The sequence below is a fragment of the Petromyzon marinus genome, chromosome 2 (genome assembly GCF_048934315.1).
Source record: "Petromyzon marinus isolate PM22_M1 ecotype Great Lakes invasive population chromosome 2, UKy_Petmar_22M1.pri1.0, whole genome shotgun sequence".
Classification (NCBI taxonomy): Eukaryota; Metazoa; Chordata; class Hyperoartia; order Petromyzontiformes; family Petromyzontidae; genus Petromyzon; species Petromyzon marinus.
Window position 1 is genome coordinate 24,584,247 of NC_133668.1, and position 16,737 is coordinate 24,600,983.

The 16,737-nt window shown below is 47.9% G+C and overlaps 1 protein-coding gene across 3 annotated transcripts in view; it reads left to right on the forward strand.

The window, feature by feature from the left end:
* PDE11A (phosphodiesterase 11A) overlaps positions 1-16,737 on the forward strand; it is a 101,784-nt gene that overhangs the window by 35,729 nt on the left and 49,318 nt on the right. The window lies entirely within an intron of this gene.

Sequence of the window (16,737 nt, forward strand, 5' to 3'; positions counted from 1 at the left end):
TCGCATCGTCATATTGTTTTGTGTTCGTTTTGCAAAGAGCTCTGGGCAGAGAGCAGTTTGCTGAAAGCGTTGGGGTCGTAATGAAGCAGAGGAAAGGTCCAAAAACCTCATTGGAAGAAAAAAAACACCCGAAGGACCAGGGGAGGATGTGAGGGAGTCTGGAGAGGCCCTCTACATGGAAGCTGTTTTTCACGCTACGTAATTTTTTTACCGCCACAGTGAGCCTCAAATTTGGCATCGGTAAACTAACATCCCTTTAAATCATATGCCCGTCCATCACTCGTGACCACACTCAGCTGCGCGGCTCTTCCGCGGGGCCGGGGCTTGCCTAAACGAGACAATACTGCTCCTGCCAAAGGCGAAATTCAATCAAGCCGCAAAAGCCATTATAGATAGTGTACTTTAAATATAAAAAAAAAAAAAAAATTACATATTTACATTGTCGGCCAGCTTCTGCGAAATTCTTAACGAGTATTCTTTGGGTCTTTCGGTAAAGTCACGTAGATAGGTACAAATTAATAAAAAATATATAAAATTAACAAAAACTACGTTTCGATCACAACACAAGCGATCGTCCTGATAACGATCGTTTGATAGGTACAAATTAATAAAAATAATAATCGTCCTGATGATCGCTTGCGTTGTGATCGAAACGTAGTTTTTGTTTATTTTATATTCATTACTTTTATTAATTTGTATCTATCTACGTGACTTTACCGAAAGACCCAAAGAATATGAATCCCTGCAGTCACGATAGCTTTAAGTCAAGATTCTTAACAAGTAGTTTACATTACGAAAAATGTATGTAACAGTCGAATGCAAAAGGGCAGAAAGAAAAACCCGTGGTTAAGAACGTCCTAACAAAAGTGTAGCTTGGTAGAACACAATCCTAGGTATGTCGGCATCACAGCCAACGGAGGTCGCCTTACGGTGAGACTGACCTCGGCCGTTGTAATTGGGAATTTCCACTAATTGTTGTCAGGGTTTAAGACATCTGCCTCTAGAGCAAACAGACGACATGTGAATTCCGCAAGTACTCCCAGTGTACAGTCGATTTTGCTGCAACCCAAAAAACTGGCGTGTCAGGGATCCCCGAGCCGCCACCCCACCCAGTCACCCAACCATCTACCAACCCACCCACTCACCCAACCATCCACCAACCCACACACTCACCCAACCATCCACCAACCCACACACTCACCCAACCATCCACCAACCCACACACTCACCCAACCATCCACCAACCCACCCACTCACCCAACCATCCACCAACCCACACACTCACCCAACCATCCACCAACCCACACACCCAACCATCCACCAACCCACCCACTCACCCAACCATCCACCAACCCACCCACTCACCCAACCATCCACCAACCCACCCACTCACCCAACCATCCACCAACCCACCCACTCACCCAACCATCCACCAACCCACCCACTAGCCCAATCATCCACCAACCCACCCACTCACCCAACCATCCGCCAACCCACCCACTCACCCAACCATCCACCAACCCAGCCACTCACCCAACCATCCACCAACCCACCCACTAACCCAACCATCCACCAACCCACCCACTCACCCAACCATCCACCAACCCACCCACTCACCCAACCATCCGCCAACCCACCCACTCACCCAACCATCCACCAACCCAGCCACTCACCCAACCATCCACCAACCCACCCACTCACCCAACCATCCACCAACCCACTGACCGCAAGCGACGTGCGCATTACGGAGTCGGCCGGCCCAACAGAGCCGTCACCATCGCTCGCTTGCTTGCTCGCCCTCCATCCTTCTTCACTCGTCAGCGAACAAACCCCCCCCACCAGTCCCCCTCTCTCTGATCGGTGGTGATGTGCATGGAAGGACGTGTGTCGGGCGTGGGAGCCTCGAGAGCAGCAGTGACGTCAATGAGTAGCCTGAACGGCTGCCCAGGTGTCAGGCAGTGTCCTTCCAGGTCACTGTCTTCACCAGAAGTAGCAACAGCAGCGGCCAGCGAAAGTGCGATCCGCACACACACAGAACAAAATAATATCACAGCTCAGCTTTCTTCTCAGGCCAACAATAGAGAGAGGAGAGATAGGTGTGGTGGGAGGGAGGGGTGGCAATTACGTGAGGATTCATGACACCGGCCATCAGGATTAGATGCGCCGCTGGTGTGATCGAGCATGCGTGCGTGCGAGCGTGCGCCGTGACACGTTGGTGTTGTGCGCGCGCGTGCCCCTTTTGGGATCGCGACCTCAAAAGCGCGCTTCTCTGAATGTCATGGCGTGTCGATCTTTAGCGCGGTAGTTCCACCGCACACCGTTGCTACGAGCAGGCTCACCTGTCAGTGCTAATTTCAAAACAAAACTATTCAATATTTTTGCCAGGTAAGACCCCAAAGAGCTATTTGTAGCTGTTTGTCAAAAGCGACCCAGCGATCGCAAATGATAGCTCAACCAAGTGGCTCATTAAGTAGGAATCTATAGCGTGCCAAATGCTCTCGAAACCCGTGTTGATTATAATGTGGAGGGAAAAGATGGAGGACCCGGAGAAAAATCCACACGACCACAGGGAGAGCATGCAAACTACAAATATACAGCATGCGTCAGAGTCGGGATCGAACCCACAACCTCCTTCATACCAGGCGAGGTAGTTAACATCTCGCCACCGTGGCGAGTGACATCCGAGTTGGTCCTGGGGCCTCCATCACCACCGCAAACCCTTCACCGACTCAACCCGCACTGACCAGCGTGGTGGTGGTAAATAGTCAAACAACTCCAGTGACCGGACATGACGTGGGGAGGTCTTCATCCAGCAGTGGACTGACATAGGGCTATACATTTTATTATTATATAAAGCTCATTATAATTGGTGTAGCGAATCTCCACTCTCCATATCCATCTCCGTGCTATCGTAGGACTTCCACATTTCTGTGACAATGAGCCAGGACCTTCGTAGGAAAGTAACTGTCGCGACTTACCCCCAAAAAATGGAACAGTATTTTATCGATCCTGGAGGATGATGTTGATTGGTGGTTGATACACAGAAGTTGACCTGCACGATTCAGATTCAGTCTTCTGATTTAGAACTCGGTCATCTGGTCCTACGGCAGTCACCGTCGCAAATGAATAAACAAGAATTAGATATATTTTTAATATCACGCTGGTCTATGTTGCGAGATCGACAGCTATTCAAAAACACTTGTCTCTCTCTCTGAAATTGTTACTGCTGACCCATTTTATCATAGGTGCCACTCGCTAACAGCTCTTGCCCCAACAGTCTGTGCAGGTTATACGGATGATCTTTGTTGCATGTACGTGTGTGGCCCGGTCGTAAGGGCTTCTTTGTTTTGAGCCGTCAGTCATGCGGCTGACGTTAAACAGGCTCAAAACAAAGGTGTAGCCTCGAACAGTATTCCCCTGCCACGAAATACACTCCCCATCCCACACGCGCGCCTGAGAGAGAGAGCGGTATAATAGGAGTTGGGAGGGTGGTGAGCTAAGGACAGATGGTGGGTGGGCGGGAAGCGGTAGTGTGGCGGGGAGCGCTACGCTGCGCTACGAACCCAGCTACCCGAGTTCGATGCCCGCTCACGGCCAACACCGGTGACAATCATCTGAAGCGGTCCTGGGCCTCCCCAAAGTCGACTCAACCTCAAATGAGTACCCGGTGTGGTGTGTGAAAAGCATCGCCACTGGAGAGACAAAGGCAACCGGGCGTGGTGCTGATCACCCACATCCTCGTGTGCTGTGCCGGCCTTCATAGGTGCTCGCAAACAGCACTTGCCCCAACAATATGTTAAGGCTACATGGGGGAAACGCGGGCATTTCCCAGGCGAATGGTTAAATCATAACCCTCATTTCCCCCCGCCACCACCTCCTCCTCCTCGCCAGCCACTCTCCTTTTCCACCACAACTCATCCTTCATGGCTCTGCCTTAAGCGAATATTAAATGACCCTCAGCCCAACCTTAGCCTACAGTAACGGCGCAAATGCATCCTAAGAGACATTGCCACGGGTGATGAATTTGCGTTGACCTGGCAAGCGAACGTTATTTGGAATGTAACAGTGAGCTACTTTCCGCGTGCGACACGCGATCATGGGGTGATGGGTAATAATCCATGTGTTTAGGTGTATTCACGTGCCCATTCTCGTACTTATGAAACAATAAATAGTTTTCCCATGCCTTTTTCTAGCTTGACTGAAAATGCGACTAATCGGCATATTTAGAGTAGTTCCATGCACGAGTCAAAAGGATCTTCGTCATGATCGTCATCATCGTCATCGTCGTCATCATCGTCGTCGTGATCGTCGTCATCATCGTCGTCATAGTGGTGCTTTTTGGATAATTAAGCAAGACGGACAATACAAATGGGACGATACAAACGAGAAGTGTCATGCAAATTGTATAGCAGCAACAAGACTGAGAGGACACGAACCAGCATGGTTCTTCGTGTGTATGAGACCCAAATGAAATCGCCGTCCCATGCCTCTTTTTGGTGGGGTTATTTGCCAAATATGCTCTTCGTCTCATTGTCACGAGAGACACACATTCCACATTCCATTCAGAACTCTTGCAACGAGTGAGCAGCGCACCACTCTGTGTGTGAGAATGGTCCCAGAAGATGGCATCGTGAAACTCCCATCAGAAGTCGCTGCAGTATCGTCCCCACTTCATAAATATAGCCCCCCACCCACTCCCCCTTTATCGACACACAATTGACATCACCCCACCTATAATGAGTGCTCCTCTCATAACTGGAAACATTTCTTCGCGCTGGAATTGTATCTAAAATGACAGGAGATGCACAAATAATATAACAGGCGACGTTTCGGGCAATGGCCCTCCCGCACAACACACGTAGAGATGCCAGAGATCTGGTAAGAATGGAGAAGAGTTGGAGACAGCACTATCTGTATATACATACCGTATAACCGTGGGGCATGTCATTACTTACATTATAACACTGTTTCTTGATTAACAAGTGGTTTTACATAAAACACTGAGTGACGCATTCGCGGCATCAGTTCACGTACATTTACATGTCAATCGAAAAATAAATGACCCTGGCGCACGTAAATAGACACGCGCGACTCCCGTAGCCACGAGAGGCCACTACGTTCGCCGCAAGTGTCAACAAAACGAGATTCGTACCGCGCGCGCGCTCACACACGCGCGGTGAATGGCCACAGAGTACAGCAGGATAAATCTCGCTCGCACATACAGAATCCGTGAATGCGAACGAAACATTTCTCCCGGATGCCATTTGTCAGTCTCCTACTATCGGTCGTGGGAAGGGGGGGGTGGGGAGAGCCCGTGGCAGGGGTGATCCCGTCCGGGCGATCACCTAGGGCGCAAAGTTTTTAAGTGGTGTGCACCTAAATAAAGGGGGGGGGGAATCTTACCTATAAAAAGCATTTTTTGTCTGTGTGTCCATCTGTCTGTCTCTGTGTGGACGCGCACTGCCGAAGGATTTGACTCTGAACTGGTCCTGGGCCTCCCCTACATCGACTCAGCCTCAAATGAGTACCTGGTGCGGTGTGTAAAAACATCGCCACTAGGGAGACAAAGGCGGTCGGGCGTGGTGCTGCCCACCCACACCCTCGTGTACCGTTCTGGCCTTCATAGGTGCTCGCAAACAGCACTTGCGTCTACAGTCTGTTAAGGCTATATGGGAGATCTTTATCTTTGTTTTTTTGTGCGTGTCTGAAGTCGATGTCTGTGTGTGAGTATGTAAGTCGATGTGTTTGTATGTCTTTTTTGCCCGGGCAACGCCGCTAGTCTAACCTATAAAAGGCATTTTTTGTCTGTGTCCGTCTGTCTGTCTGTCTCTGTGTGGGCGCAACTTGTGAAGGATTTGGCTCGCAAACCATGGGGTTTACGTTTGAAAAAAGTAGCCGGGTACCACGCCGTAAGCCCTGTGGTGAGCCAGCGCTATTCCCCTAGCAACGCACATGCGTCATCAGTGGAGGGGTTGGGGATTTCTCATTCGCGTTCAAAATGCAAAAAAAATAAACACAAGGCTGAGGTAAATTCATACAAGTGTCATGTCCTCTTCTCCCCCCCCCCCCCCCATGTGTGCACTTAGTACTATAGGGTTGGTAGATACTAATATGATAGCGCTTAGATAGTCTTATTGTAGCGTGGGCGGGGGGATGGTGGGGGATAGCGGTCCAGCCTGCCAAGGTGCCACCTCGGCCAGTGGGCAATCTAGGCAAGGCCGGACGCTCTGCATGGGACTAGGCCTCACCACGCCACTCTTTCAGGTCAGTACTTTGTGCTATAGAGTCGATATATACTGCTATAGAGTCAGCATGTACTACTTTATTGATAGCAGGTACCACCACAGTTAGTATGCACTGCTTATATCATAGAAGGTACCACTACAGTCAGTATGCACTGCTGTAGTGAAAGCAGGTACCACCACAGTCAGTATGCACTGCTGTAGTGAAAGCAGGTACCACCACAGTATGCACTGCTTATATCATAGCAGATACCACCACAGTCAGTATGCACTTCTGTTATCATAGCAGGTACCACCACAGTCAGTATGCACTGCTGTAAGAATAGCAGGTAACCACCACAGTCAGTAAGCACTGATGTAGTGAAAGCAGGTACCACCACAGTCAGTATGCACTGCTGTAGTGAAAGCAGGTACCACTACAGTATGCACTGCTGTAATCATAGCAGGTACCACCGCAGTCAGTATGCACTGCTGTAATCGTAGCAGGTACCACCACAGTCAGTATGCACTGCTGTAAGCATAGCAGGTAACCACCACAGTCAGTAAGCACTGATGTAGTGAAAGCAGGTACCACCACAGTCAGTATGCACTGCTGTAGTGAAAGCAGGTACCACCACAGTATGCACTGCTGAAATCATAGCAGGTACCACCGCAGTCAGTATGCACTGCTGTAATCGTAGCAGGTACCACCGCAGTCAGTATGCACTGCTGTAATCGTAGCAGGTACCACCACAGTCAGTATACACTGCTGTAATCATAGCAGGCACCACCACAGCAGTATGCACTGCTGTAATCATAGCAGGTACAACCACAGTGAGTATGCACTGCTGTAGTGATAGCAGGTACCACCACAGTCGGTATGCACTGCTGTAGTGAAAGCAGGTTACCACCACAGTTGGTATGCACCACTGTAATCATAGCAGGTACCACCACAGTCAGTATGCACTGCTATTATCATAGCAGGTACCACCAGTCAGTATGCACTGCTGTAATCAGCAGGTACCACCAAAGTCAGTATGCACTTCTGGAGTGAAAGCAGGTACCGCCACAGTATGCACTGCTGTAATCATAACAGGTACCACCACAGTCAGTATGCACTGCTGGAATCATAGCAGCTACCACCACAGTGAGTATGCACTGCTGTAATCATAGCAGGTACCACCACAGCAGTATGCACTGCTGTCATCATAGCAGCTACCACCACAGTCAATATGCACTGTTGTAGTCATAGCAGGTACCACCACAGTCGGTATGCACTGCCTTAGTGAAAGCAGGCTACCACCACAGTCGGTATGCACCGCTGTAATCACATCAGGTACCACCACAGTCAGTATGCACTGCTATCATAGCAGATACCACCACAGTCAGTATGCACTGCTGTAATCATATCAGGTTCCACCACAGTCGGTATGCATTGCTGTAGTGAAAGCAGGTACCACCACAGTATGCACTGCTGTAATCAAAGCAAGTACCACCACAGTCAGTATGTACTTCTGTAATCATAACAGGTACCACCACAGTCAGTATGCACTACTGCAGTGATAGCAGGTTGCACCACAGTCGATATGCACTTCTGTAGTGATAGCAGGTACCACCATAGTCGGTATGCACTGCTGTAGTGATAGCAGGTAACCACCACAGTCAGTATGCACTGCTGTAGTGATAGCAGGTAACCACCACAGTCGGTATGCACTGCTGTAGTGATAGCAGGTAACCACCACAGTCGGTATGAACTGCTGTAGTGATAGCAGGTACCACCACAGTCGGTATGCATAGCTGCAGTGATAGCAGGTACCACCACAGTTGGTATGCACTGCTATAGTGATAGCAGGTAACCACCACAGTCATTATGCCCTGCTGTAGTGAAAGCAGGCACCACCAAAGTCGGTTTGCACTGCTGTAGTCATAGCAGGTACCACCACAGTCAGTATGCACTGCTGCAGTGATAGCAGGTTACACCACAGTCGGTATGCACTTCTGTAGTGATAGCAGGTACCACCACAGTCGGTATGCACTGCCGTAGTGATAGCAGGTAACCACCACAGTCGGTATGCACTGCTGTAGTGATAGCAGGTACCACCACAGTCGGTATGCATAACTGCAGTGATAGCAGGTACTACCACTGTTGGTATGCACTGCTGTAGTGATAGCAGGTAACCACCACAGTCGGTATCTACTGCTGTAGTGATGGCAGGTACCACCACAGTCGGTATGCATAACTGCAGTGATAGCAGGTACCACCACTGTTGGTATGCACTGCTGTAGTGATAGCAGGTAACCACCACAGTCGGTATGCACTGCTGTAGTGATAGTAGATACTGCTATTGAGTTAGTAGATACTGCTATATAGAGTTAGTGGATACTAAAACAATCAATACATACCACTATGGTCAGTAAATACTGCTACAGTCAGTAAATACTACTATACAGTCAGTAGCTACTACTGGCTCAGTAGATGCTACTGTACAGTCGTTAGAAACAACTGCAGAGTCAATCGATACTACTTACTCTATTGTATATAGGGTGTGTAGGTATATATACCATGCACTGCTATAGGTATATATACCTACACAGGGGTAAATATATATTTTTAGTGGTTGGTGGTCGACAATTTTCGGTAACCTTTTAGATCAACCATTTACCCCCCACTTTCTATAACTTTTTGGACTTCTGAAAGCCTCTTATAATTTTGTCAGTGGAGAAATGGACAAACGGTCCACCGGGCTTTCACTATAGCTTAGTAGCTGTGTATGTGTAGTGGGTTGAATTCAGGCGCACACTGGAACTTTTGAGGCAACACTATTTATTAACTAACACAACGGGTAGCTCTTAACATTAACAGGATAACGACATAGGGTGGTAGCCACCATTCCTAACCTAACTAATACACGGGGATATTACATTACTGGACGAGGACAGCTTACAACAGCCCAGCTCTCCGTCCACACTCCGCTTATAACCACTCCCGCGTGGCTGGCTCTGCCCCAGGCCACACCCCCCTTCCCGATCCTTCGGGAAGGCCTGAGTCCCCAACCACGTGACCACCCTGGGGCCCCTGGCCTCCCTTTATAAGGTCACGTGTCCTGTTGGATTCACACAGAGTGTCACGGCCTGACACGACCTCCGTGACACCCGCCTACAGCCCCCATATCGAGCCAACACAGTAGTGTCGTTCTACTACACTACATCTGTATATGTAAGGATTTTAAGATAAGTTTTGAAATATATTTTTCTCTCGGGCAACACCAGATACTTCCCGCTAGTCTCATCTTACCTATAAACGTTATTTTTTGTCTGTCCTTCTGTCTGTCTGTGGACGCACACTTGCGAAGGATTGGCTCGCTAATCGTGGGGTTTAAGTTTTGAAAAAGTAGCCGGGTACCATGCCGTAAGCCCCGAGGTGAGCCAGCACTATTCGTATTTCACGTCAACTTTCAAGTAGTTAAATTAACAATTCAGTACTATTACCCCCACCGATCGCGTGTGTGCGTTGCTAGGGGCAACCATAGCTCAGCTTTCTCGCGCATGCGCAGATGCGTGCTTTGGCGTGCGCTCAGCGTAGTAATATAATAATTAACAGTAATACATTGTTAATTTAACTACTTTAAAGTTTTGATTTAAAGCTTTCGTGACTGCAGGGATTCATCTTCTTGGTTCTTTCGGTAAAGTCACGTAGAATGGAAATAAAATAATAAAAATAAAACATAACAAAATAAAAATCTCACGACGTTTCGGCCACAACACAAGTAGCCTTCCTCAGGTGAAGAAACAGAACTGTCGGGAAGATAGCGCTTCAGTGAACACTGCCAAGCTTGGCAGCATCTTTTAAGCTGGGTGGGAGGAGCAGAGCGCCTTGACGAAGGAGTTTACATATCAACAGAAGAATTTAGCATTGAAGTAGCCGTGTTAATGTGTTGGATTAGCAGGATGTTAAAGTCAGAAATTAGCATGTAACTGGGAGATTAGCATAATGTTAGTGTGAGGGATTAGCATGTAACTATGTCGGAAAAAGTGGCGGTTTCTTTTTTCTTTTCAACGTTAGCACCACAGAAAGCGACGAGCTTTGTTCAGAGGGACGAGTCCATCTATGCTCGGAACGTAGGAGGGGGGAGAGAGAGAAACAGCCACGATGTGCTGCTCTGTCCTGTGTTGCATTACAACGATGCTATAAACTAGACTACTATACATTACAATATTATACCTTCCAATCTAAATTGCATTGTATAATATCGTATACACAGCCCAATGTAAGCTCTAACATTATGCATTACATTGATATGCCTCCAACTAAACTTTTTTTTCTAAATTACACGACTATACACCGTAATATACACTGCCATAGACAAACCCCACCCTTGAATTATACAATGCGTTACTATACACTACCCTATACTTTAGACTTAAAATATTAGACTTTTAACATTACACTATGTATTATTCTGCCAACCCTACTGTATACCACACTGCTGTATATTCACTATACAATTACGATACTATATATTGCCTTATGAATTATGTTAAACATTACACTGTTATACTATTTATTATTATACAACATGCTATAAACCATACCATTGACCGTCGTGTGAAAGGTACTAAGAGGCAGTGCCAGCGAATGGACTGCGGCCTGAAGGTCACCGTAAAATACAATCAATCAAGAACCGATTGTTTTATAACGTTTTTCCAATGGTTACTAAGCCAGAATTCATCTTCTCAGTTGAAATTGTCTCTGTGTTTGTATATGTGGATGGCCTCATGAACGAATCTCTCATGGTAGCCGGATGGCTTGCAGAGAACCTCCGTTTTGGAGAAGTCAATGTCATGTGAGCCCACTGAATTATAACAGTGATCTGCCACAGCTGAGGTGTTCGTCCTACCATGTTTCAAGTCTGCTTTATGTTCACGGATGCGGTCCGAGATATGTCGTTTGGTTTCTCCAATGTAGCTGCTACCACAGAGGCAACTTAGTTTGTAGACACCTGGGTACTGTATGTCTGGAACCACATCTTTTACCGACGGAACCAGATCACGGATTTTATGTACTGTGTTGAATCGGACCTGGATCTTGTGTTTATTCAGGATTTTGGAGATCTTTTGTGTGACCCCCACAATGTAGGGTAAGGTGATGGTTTTGAATGGCTCCTCAAGAGGATCCTTCTTCATGGTTGGAGTGATGGCTTTGCGGATTGTGTAGTCGGAGTAACCATTAGCCTTGAGAGCTTGGTGTACATGCTTGAGTTCACTGGCAATGTGTTCCTGGTCGGAGATGCATTGGGCTCTATGGTATAGAGTCTTGATGAGGGAATTCTTCTGGGATGGATGGTGGTGGGAATCCGGTTTTAAGTAAGCATCCGTATGGGTAGCTTTCCTGTAGACAGAGTGGCTCATTGAACCATCACGTCTCCATTTAATTAGGACATCCAAAAAGGGTCGCTTGCCATCTTTTTCGACTTCCATGGTAAATCTGATGGCTGGGTGTATGGAATTGATGTGGTCGAGGAATTGGTCTAAAGCAGGCCGGCCATGTTTCCAGATGACAAAAGTGTCATCCACGTACCTCTTCCATAAAGTCGGGCGTAGAGTGGCAGTCTGGATGGCGTCAGTCTCAAATTTTTCCATTAAAACGTTGGCTATAACCGGAGAAAGGGGGGAGCCCATTGGGGTGCCCTCAGTTTGTTTATAGAAAGTTCCATTCCAGGTGAAGTATGTGTTGGTTAAGCAGTGTCTCACCAGGGGGGGTACATCAGTATGCAGTCCTTGATGAACCAAGTCTTCAATGATTGCGATGGTGTCAGGTACAGGAACTTTGGTGAATAAGGAAACCACATCAACACTGACAAGCAGGTCGTCTGGGGACAGGGAAATACCCTTGATTGTCGATACCAGGTGAGTTTAGTTTAATACCGCAGAGGTGGTTTTTCCAGTAAAAGGCTGCAGGATTTCAGACAGAAAACAAGCCAGTTTTTAGGTGGGGGAGTTGATAGTAGAGACGATGGGACGAAGGGGTGTATCTTCTTTATGTATCTTTGGAAGGCCATATAATCTTGGTTGCCTGGCCGCAGAAGGTTTCAACGAGAACTGTTTGGTTTGATCAATTAATGCTGTTGAATCAGAAATGATTTTGTTGGTTTTAGTAACAAGGCTGTTGGTGGGGTCTCTTCATATTTTTGTATATCTGCCATCGTTGAGTAGTTCCTGAATTTTGTTGTTATGTTTCTATTTTGTCCATGATGACAGTGGCATTGCCCTTGTCAGCTGAGAGTATGACAATGTCATCCCTCTTTTTTAATTGAGATAATTCAAAGCGCTCATCTTTGCTGATGTTGCTAGCTGGCATCTTGGCGTTTTTGAGGGTTGCAGCGATTTCAGACCTTGCTACATCTGCAGCGATATGACTCAGGCCCTTGAGTGCCACGTCGACATGGGCAATGATATCATTAACTGGTATGTAGTTAGGTGTGACTGCAAAGTTTAGTCCTTTAGCTAAAACGGTTTTCAGACCATTAGAAAGTGAACTGTTACTGCGATTAATTACGACTTTGTTAACGTCTAGCTTTTCGGTGTGTGGGTCCGATTTCTTGTTGGAGAGGCGGTTGAATTTGGAAATCAAGTTGTCCTTACATTTGGTCGACATCATTGCAGCTGAAGAGGCAGTCATATTGTCTACATGTTCCCAATCCGATGTGGACATTGTTGCCATCAATGATAAGTGTGATTTGTAGAGTGTCTTGTCTAACTGATCTAGTTCGTAATATTCATAATAATGGTTTTTGGGTTAGATCGCGTTATTTATAAATGTGTCGTAATAAATACGACACATTTAAGAGCTAAGCTAGTTCTAGATAGAATTCGTATTGCATTAGAAGTTACAGCAGCAGAAGTTAGTGTAAATGCGGTTGGTATTACCTTAGAGTCGCGGCATCTCTTTAGAAAGGTGAGAGACTCGATTAGCTGAGCCTTCTTATCCCAGAGTTTGTTAACAATAAATGACGATGAATGGATTTAATGAGTGGGGTTAATGAGTGAAAGCCAAAAATGACAATGTGAAGAGGTAAACAGTAACGGGTGGCGGTTATGCGGGGGATATTAAGGGAGTCGTGGGGTTGAAGCTAGGGAAAATAAGTGAGTTGTTTGCAGCAAAAGTTTACTACTGCTACTCACTACTACTAGGTGTTGAGCAGTGTAAGTAGGCGATCGATAGGCAATGCCTCGGTCTCTAAACGCTCCCCAGTGATGGCTTGCGGGCGAGAGCCAGCCAGTCGCGTGGTGCTCAGGCGCTCTCGCTCCCAGCCATGGTCGCAATTGAAAATCAAACGCATTTGCCAGTTTGCAATCGCCGCCTTAATGGCACCTTACTAAAACGCTCTTAATGGGCAATTGTTCAATGATTCATCGTGTGTTTTTTATATATATAATTTAAATAGTGTTGATAATTCCAGAACGGCGAAAATGTAAATAACCGCTCAACACCTTCCATCTGGAGCTGCGTTGGGAGCAGCAGGTGGGCCGTGCAGCAAAAAAAAAACTTATATCGTTGCACTATCTGGGCTAAAGATTGCACGAACTCGACCGGGATTCAGTTTCAAATCAATTCAACGTCAATGTGCAGGAAGGAGGTAGCGGTGACAGTGTATGCTGCGCTACGAACCTGGCTACCTGAGTTTAGATTCCCGCTCACGGCCACCAACACCAGTGACGATTATCTGAACCGCTTCTGGGCAGTGGCGTAGTAACTACATTATCAGCTCAAGGGGTTGCGGCAATCGGTCAGGTGGGGGCCCCAACACTGTTGAAAACATTTCTCACGGCGGTTAATAATGTTGGTTGTCAAGAGGGCCCCAACTCGTAGCTTTGGTAGAGGGGGGCAAGGCACACCCCCTGCCCCCACGCTAGTTACGCTAAATGATTCTGCGCCTCAGCTAGGTCGACTCAGTCGCAAATGAGTACCTGGGGAGACAAAGGCGGCCGGGCCTTTATGTGTCCCCGCTCGAGTCAATGTGGCTGGTGCACTCCAATTGCTTAGAAGCCCCAAGACAGTAATGTAAATTACACATTGCTATGGCTGGGGCTCGCGTATCCATGGCATAGTCCACGTACTCGTGTCTAACCATGTCTGCACGATACGGAAACACACATTTTCAGTGGGTTAGTCAGTCTGTCAGTCGCACATTTCGCTTGAGGAATTGTCAATGTGCTGACGTGAGTCGAATGGGGTCTTTATTCAGACCGGAAGGAACCGATGACCTCTGTTATTAATGATGACCAACGTGTGACACGTGACCTTTGTCGTGGGTAAAATAAAGGCACAACAACAGTGGAACATTTCCACCGTGCTTATCCAAATAAAGTTTTGGAAATTCCTAAACTCTCTTTTTATATGTTGATTCCACATCCTCCCTCACATCATGCATTGCAACATCCTGACGTTTTGGACGGCATTACCAGTTACATCGACGGTATCAGGCACACTGGACTCATAGAGCAGGCGGGGGGGGGGGGGATTTTCTTTGGGGGAAGGGGGCTTGGCCAGGTCATTGCCATTCTGGGCTCAGGTATTTAAGACTGTTCTGGTATCAGAATAGCCCCCCCCCGCCCCGTGCCCTAGCCACCCCCCTCTCCGATCTCAGCACCGCGCAATCGTTCCAGTCGCACACATCCCCCGCCCACCAGACGCGTGCGGCGCACCGCTCGCACGCCCCGGTTTAATTTCCCTGGGCGGCATCGACAGAAATCCATGGCCCCGGCGACCTGACCCCTTTGATTCGTCTCCGGCCACCGGAGGCTCCCTCACGGATGAGGCGGCTCTTTTATTTGGGCCACTCAGCACCGATCAGAGCAGGGGACTCCTCCAATTACCAGCTCGCTTAGTGTGCACGCCGGTGAGCAATGGATGCAATAAAGTCCACGTTTTCCCCTCTGGCTTTGAGATTTCTTTTTTTTTTGGGGGGGGGGGGATTTTATTTCCCCAGCACGGACATCAGTCACGAGGTTCTGCCGGTTAGCCGCTTGGAGCCCCGGCGACACCGTTGGCGCACAGGTGATGTTTGCGGTGGCAGAGGCAGGGATCGCCGCCCGTTGTGCATGTCCCTCGGCGTTTATTTTGGTACAGATCTCACCCCCCGCCCATTGACAAAGAGGTGTTTGCTCTCGACGGGCAATCGCCTGCTGTACCAAATAAAGCTCGCTGTCTATCTGTGGTCTGCAACAACAAACAAAAACAACGAAACGCACCCGTCAACGAGACTGGGGTCTTAAAATAAAAAAGGGGCGGCACGGTGGCGAGATGTTGATTACTTCGCCTGGTGTGTAGGAGGTCGTGGGTTCGATCCCGACCATGACGCCTGTTGTATATTTGGAGTCTGCATGCTCACTCTCCCCGTGGTCGCATGGATTTTTCTCGGGGTCCTCCGCTTTTCCCCCTCCACATTTATAATGAACATCGTGCGTTCAGAGTAAATGGCTACTGCTCTAAAGTTCCACGTCATAAGCCACTTTGTTGAGCTATCATTTGTGGCCAGGTCAATTCTGAGAAAAGAGCTATACAGCTCAGTAGGCTTTAGCTGGTAAAAAAAAAGAAATAAAAACATAGCTCATACAAAAAGTATATATAGAACAGGCGACGCTGTTAGCGATGGTCCTTTCTTCATAGCACGTATGCTACGAATTTGTTTTTGTTGTCTGCACTTGTGCATTATTGCTAGCAGTAGAATATCATGCACGTATATATACACAGCATTGCCATAACGCCCTCTGTATATCCACTGCAGGACGAGGGCCTACCCACGATGTTCGCGTGGTGGGGTTAATTTGAACAACATACTTCACCACGCCGGTCAGTGTGAATTGACAATGTCGGGGAGAATACAACGGGGAGCGTATAACAATGGAGTCTTGCAGCACCGCTGACCGCACCGTAGCCTCGCAACAGCCTATAACGCCTGTGTTTTTTGCATTTTGGGTGGCCCATCGATGTGTGCTAGCTGTCCAAGCTAGAGTCTTCGTGCACATTCCAGGCGATTTGGTCAAAAGGCCGTGGGGAGGGGGGGGGTTGCAGCGATTGGCGCCGTCCAAGAAACGCGTGCAGAGACAATGCTTAGGCATGAATCAATGCGAACACAGCTGAACTGGTTCCCCTTATTGATCACCCTCATTGAACAATGTTGCGTGCCGTCGTCAGCCTTCAGTAAAGCAGCGCAACGCGCCACCCGACTTGAGCATCAGCTAACGCTGAATCTAACCACACGCAGTCTTCAGGCTGTGCTACCGCCGCCGCTGCTGCTGCTGCATTGGCAGTGATGCATACCCACAGCCAAGAACAAACACAAATCACTGTGGTACACCCGTCAATAGCACTGCACTAGAAATAAAACAAAAATATAGGCGATGTTTCGGGCAGTCACCCTTCTTCAGTGCACGTGGAGAGGCCAGAGAGGTCAAGATATCCAGAGGCAGAGGGGCATTGCCCGACACGTCGCCTATTTTCGACGTCCCTGGC